We start from the raw sequence: 6,456 nt of genomic DNA on the forward strand, positions 1-6,456 counted from the left end.
TTAGTTTTTGGTTTAACAGGTAATAAGTGTATAATTTAAGAGTACAGAAGGCTGCTGATGCCATCCAACACTTTTATCACTGACTCATCTGTCATCTGAGTCAGCTAAATGTCACTGACAAGTTGATCTGTCAGTGCCATCGGACATGATAGATGCATATCTGATAGTGTGAGTGTGTTATAGTTGAACTAGTTTGCACATTAAAGCATTTTAAGGGTGTAGTGTAAACATTTGTTTGCTACCCTCTGTACTGTTATTCTGCTGCGTATGATTGCAGTGTTTAGCTTGCAATCCTCAGATATTTACATTACATGGGAGGTGTGTCAGATGGGTTTTTTTCAGTGGTTCATCTCACATGCTTCTGACGGGACAAACAATCAATACGGCTGTCCTATTTGGCCAAAATTACACTATCAACCAGCGATGAAGTGATACAAATTCAAATGAAAACCAGGTTTGCAAAAAGAAAGATTTTTGGTTGTGAGCAAGTCAAGGTTTTTCTGTGGCAGTAACTCATACAGTATATAGTGATAATATAATGCCAGCCCACACATTTCTATTTAACCCTAGTGTTCTGGCCAAGAGTCTGGCAAAGGGGCATTTTATGCTCTAATATTGGCATTTAACCAATCGAGGCTGGAAACCCAGTATGGCTGATTCAAAATGAAAACACGGCACTGCTCATTGATGCATTAAAACACTTCCCATGTTTTAGGGATAGATTGGTCCAGCTTTTCAGTTCTTTAAGGTATTTCGTGCGAACCAGAAATGTTTTGGTTGACTGATCATCTGATCAGCTGTGACGTAAAACATTTTGTGGCTAACCAACATGTGTTGACTGAACCATGTAAATAAATCACCCTTAAGTTGATTCACTTTTGAGATGGTAGCATGCCAGGCTCCCTATAGTGCCTTCCTGCTAATTATTTATAAGTCCCAGCTATATGGATCTGAAGTGCTAATGAGATGGCACCCCCTGCTTTGCCCCCCCACCTCCCATCAGCAGCACTGCCAGGCCTTAGTGGAGGTTTTAAAAACGTGCCATGGACTCAGCTGCCATCGAAGCTCAAGTCATTGATTCAATGTGGCTGTGAAATGGACTCATTTTTTCCCCCCAGTGTCTCATAATAAATTCACCAGGGTAATGATAGGTGTCTGAGCTGGCTGTAGTCAGAGAACATTACTGTTTATCAGTAATGGCCAGCAGTTTGCCCATTTGAGTGCACACACAGCTCAGTATACACCAATATTACCCATCTCTCCCCACTATTACTCTCCCCAGCATCACCCCATCCTTACATGCATCTCCTCCTTTCAGTAATCCTCCACTTTTTTCTCTCCTCCCTCTATCCCTTCCTCCTCCTTCCCTCTTTCTCTCCAAACGTTGCCATCGGCCCTTATTGAGGCCATTGGCCAGGCTCATCACGCAAAATGCCGCTGGCTGCAGCTGAATGCATCTCTATGGGCGAGCAGCGAGAGCCAGGGGACAGGCCGGAGGATACATCTGCCATGACAGTAATGCACTGACTCAGCGCTCAGTGCTCAACACTGTGGCCTGGACCGGTCCCCGAGGGGTCCGGACGCACATACAGGCATGCACGCACACACAGGAAATCAAGTCTGCAGACAGACGAGCGTGTGCGTGCATAAACAAGTGCACAAAGAAACTTTGTTTGGATAGGTGTCCGGAGATTCCTAAATGTTGAAGAATATGCACACAAATATACACAGAGAGAGTCGGCCGTGCATTGGGACACCCCCGGTCCCTCCACTGTCTCCTCTTATGTTCACGTAGAAATCCAGACGACAGCCCATTTTCCAGCGAGCATCTGGAATACAAAAACACCCATCGACCCTCCGGCCACCTGTTCGCTGCCAAGATAAAATTTGCTTCCTTCCAACATCGTCTTGTGTTTGCCTCTCTTTCCCTGAGCTTTATCTCCCTCACATCATCGTAAATTGCCTTCTTTGTGAAATATACAGTGTGAGACGGAGGGATTTTCAGAAACACACAAACACACACTTGGGGGATTTTGTGGGGATACTGGGAGTGCTGCAGCTGTCGTCCTAACAATGATAAATGGCAAAGAGACAGGTTGAGATGTTTTTTGTCTTTGTTTGCGTCGGCATCAATTGTCCCCTTGAGCAGAACGGTGATAATGCCTTTAATGGCTCAATCTCCATCAACTTCATGAGCAAAACATGCACAGGCATGCCGGCCGAGGCACACACGCTCACAATTACTGTCTCATCCATATGCCGTGAGTCCCACCCTCGATTTATTTTTTGATCGGTAAAGGTAATTCATGACTGTGACTAATAAATAGTCAGTCATGTGTTGCTACATTGGATCAGAGCATTTAAATCAGGCTATAAACTTTAACATTTTGTAAGAAGGTCCAGTGTCATTTAACTGCATACATTTGGAAGAAAAAAAGAAAACTCCAAACTCAGTTGGACTCAGATATGATCCAACCCCAGTCTTTACAGTATGTGTCAGATCTCTGTTAGGAACAACTAGCATTGCTACATCTCACAAGCTACATACAAAAAACTGCTGTTATTGCCATTGCAAATAATACTTAGACAGCATTTATTGATCAAAAATGTACTTTGAACAACACCTTTCTTTTTAATTGATATTTTATATTTGCACTATTTCGTACTTTGTTCTGCAACTGCTGCACAATAATTTCCCTTGGGATAAATAAAGTTCTCTCTTATCTAAGACGAGATGAGAGAAAAGCAAATCTCAAAACCTGATAAATGCACTGGCAATCACCACACAGTGACAATAAACAACACTGAAAGAGTGAAGGAAACTAGAGGAAATGTGCCATTGAGGTAACATTCTGAAACATTCTCTGCCAGTAGTAATAAAATCATTTAATTTGTGTCCAAAGTTGAGTGCCAGAACCTTGCAACAAGTGCTGTCAGGATAAAGAAAACCATCCTTGATCTTTGGGATGATTCAGGCAGCTCTTCAAATCAGGTTTAGCCTTCAAAATGGACACAATGGGGAAAATGATCTAATTTCTTTTTTCAGCAGTTTTAAGAGAAATATTTGTTGCTCACTAATAGGGTACTCGCAATTCAAACTAAAAATTCCTGAAAAGGTCTGACCCGCTGCATTCTCCTGTTGCTTTCAGTAGCTATGCTCTTGTTCTCTTTGCTAACACAAAACTAGCGTGCAGACATCGTAATCACAACACCAAAACCATCTGAGAAATAGTGTGTGGAAGCATGTTGGATTCATCGTCATACATGGAAAACATGTGAATAAAAGTACGGCTGTTTGCAGACTATAAATTCAACTGCCTTACAACAACATTACCTTGCACTCTAGGCTACGTGGGTTGCACTGAATTAATTTGAACAAATTACGTGTTGGTTCAAATTAGTTCAAACTTGATGACTTGAAGAAGTGACAGCCAGACTTAGTAGGAGATCAAACTAAGGCGGTTACTTTTTGCAGTGCGATAAACAGAAAAGAACAAGAGAGAGGATGAAGGAGGAGGAAATGGTCCCAGCTGACCTCTCACTTGATGCCAAAGAGACAGTAAAAACTCATCTGTGTTTGTGTGCTTGGCAGCAGGCAGACCTTGTGTACACACAGCCATGGAGGCTTAATAATATTTTCCAAAGGAGATGAATGTGTTTTTCTTTTTGTGGTTGCTCAGATGGACCTTTTTGCCGAACTAATGGAACAGATGGGGTGTGTGTTGTTAACGCTGGCTCTGAACAGCAGGTTTGCACTGTGTTCCTAGTCCTACTTACAGGAAAGTGGTATTAGTTAGTTGGCCTCATAGGACTAATGGGGGTGGGGGGTGGGTGGTGGGGGTGGGGGTAGGTGCACGGACAACTGAACACGGGGCAATACCTTTTTGTATTGTGTAGAACGAACCGTCTGGTTAATCAAAAAAATGTTAAACCTGCAATAGAAAACGTGGCACTTGTGTTTAGCTATTAAGTTTCAATTTGTCTCTAACTGTGCGCCAAAAGATTTCCTTGCAATGACTATTCAGACATCAGAATCAATTTAAGCCTAATACATTTCCTGATAATGTTATACGTTGTTGTCACTGTATAGGATGTGTAACTTTTTTTTAATGATTTCAATATTGATCTCAATCAAATCAAAAGCATCTCTGCAATTAGACCATTGGCACTTACACGCAATAAATAGAATTTCAGCCTCGTACAGGAGCCATTTTATTGAATTTTGACCAGTTATTACTATTATAATTACATAATTGCTTTAGATCAGTTGCCTCACCGGAGATTCAGACAGCTCTAAATGATTTCAGGGAGTCAATATTGTCTGACAAGAAAAGGTACTGCTGAGAATGTGGCAGGCAAATTTACTGCATAAACACCAGCACCCTGTCATTACAACACCATGAACAGGATGAGATCGTTTTGCCCACGGGCATTCAGCCCATAATGCATTGGCTGCAGAGGCCTTGGTTACCTTTACCCAGCCCTGTAATGAGCCAGTGGTTTGCTGGCTGGTGGGGAACGGGGGAACTCAGAGAAGCGTGATTGAAAGTCAATGGGATAGAATGAGTTCTATCGATCTCTGTTGGACATACACAGCGGGAGAGCAGACACAGGCTGCCAAATGACCCTATTTAACTATAATGTGTAAAACCCCGGTTATTGAATCACCCGTCCACATACAAGTCAGTATGCCAAACTGTCCTGCAAATCATAATAGCCTGTGCCTGACAGCAAGGTTTAGTGTAAAGATGATGATGGCTGTATGAAAAAGTAGCGCATGTTGTTTGGAAGGAGTGCCGAATCAACGGGGGCTTCATTACTCTCATAATGATTCATTGCTGTTGGGTAGTAAAAAAATATGGTAACATTATTATTACTTTTTCCTGAATAACAAATGACTATTTCTGTCTTGGTTCAGTAGCCTCAGTGGTTTAATTTAAACACTTTGTTACTGTAATCGCCCCCTTTTAAAATAGTGCACTGAAGTTAAGTTTACCCAGAAACTATAATTTTCTTCATTCCAATTTGCTTTCATCAGGATCAGTAGCCTCCACTTTTGGTTTAGCCAGGCATGCTCTGAGCTTGCCGAACTACCATGAAGCTACCATTAACGCCACCTCCATATAAAGTGGAAATGCTGTTGAAGGAAGACAGGAACCAAAGCTATCAGGTTTTGCTGATCGTTCACATGGAAATATTAGAGGGAAATGCTTTGTACTGTACTTCTAAAGTTTCCAGATGTGCAAGAAGTCATTTTGAAGGTATACCAGAGAAGGAATAATGATTGGAGTTATAATGATGATAGGTAGCCATTGCAAACATCATCTGTGTCTGAAAGTGTGTCCGTATTTTCTCTCGATTCTCTTTGTTCTTCAGCATTTGGCACATTCTTCTTCTTTGTTTCAGCTTTTACGACAGTATGAATCACTGTTTTTTCAATTAGTGGCACAGAATACCTTAAAGCCCTTGAAAGTTTTTGTCAATAGCATTGAATATTCATGACAAAATGAACAACAATCAAAGTTAAACTTTTGAATAAAACAGTATTCCACCGATTGATTTAGCATTGCACTCCAGTAACATGGCCGGACTTACGCTGGACAGTTTAAAGAAAAAGGGATCAAAATCTATGCAGCAGAGATATTTCTTTTTTATTCCACATGTTCTTCTTTCTTGTCAAAACCTGCCGCCTACATTACCCACGGAGCAACTCGACCGGTCTCTGTGTTATGCTAGTAGAGACTAATGTAAAACTTTGGAAAAATGTTGTTTTTATGTAGGACCCCGTCGCTCATAGTAACAAGCTGATTGACAAAATAGGTTTTCAGTGCCTTCAACACATTTAACCCATTTTTTTTCACATGAAAACATTCTCTACATGCTTCATTTCAGAAGGTGAAGATTGAAATCAGCAAATGAAAAGAGAAAAGAAGTTCCCAGGCTAGAAAATGAAACTTCTCTCAGCAGGATTATTATAAGAGCATAAAAACAGGTGGATGTGTGTGTTCTCATGCAGAGGTCTGGTAGTTGTTTGTCAGACCCTCCCAGGCTGTCTGGCATGCCTGTAGGTCATGGTTGGCTGTCTTCAATGACACATCTGTCTCTCTCTGAAAGCCTGGCCCTGCAGTCCAAAGAGCCAGCTCTGGTTACCTGAGGGGCCTCCCCCATACTCTGAGCCCGTATCAAAGCAGGGAAGGAGGCCACGTTTCAGACGTCCAGAGGGAAGAGAGAGGGGAGCTGCTGAGAGACTGTTGTGCCTCTCTTTACTTTGGATACATCTCAATAGTTAAAGGAAGTGCTCTTTCCATGAATTTCATTTCTTTAGCTTTTGTCACTCTTAAAAGACATAGTAAAAAGAAGGAACAAAGTGAAAAGCGGTGACCTTACCCTGGTGACCTGCAGACCTAGATGATTTAACGTATGACCTTCGTCAATAGTATAATGGCCTGAAATGAC

The sequence above is a fragment of the Enoplosus armatus genome, chromosome 21 (assembly GCF_043641665.1).
Source record: "Enoplosus armatus isolate fEnoArm2 chromosome 21, fEnoArm2.hap1, whole genome shotgun sequence".
In the NCBI taxonomy this organism is placed as follows: domain Eukaryota; kingdom Metazoa; phylum Chordata; class Actinopteri; order Centrarchiformes; family Enoplosidae; genus Enoplosus; species Enoplosus armatus.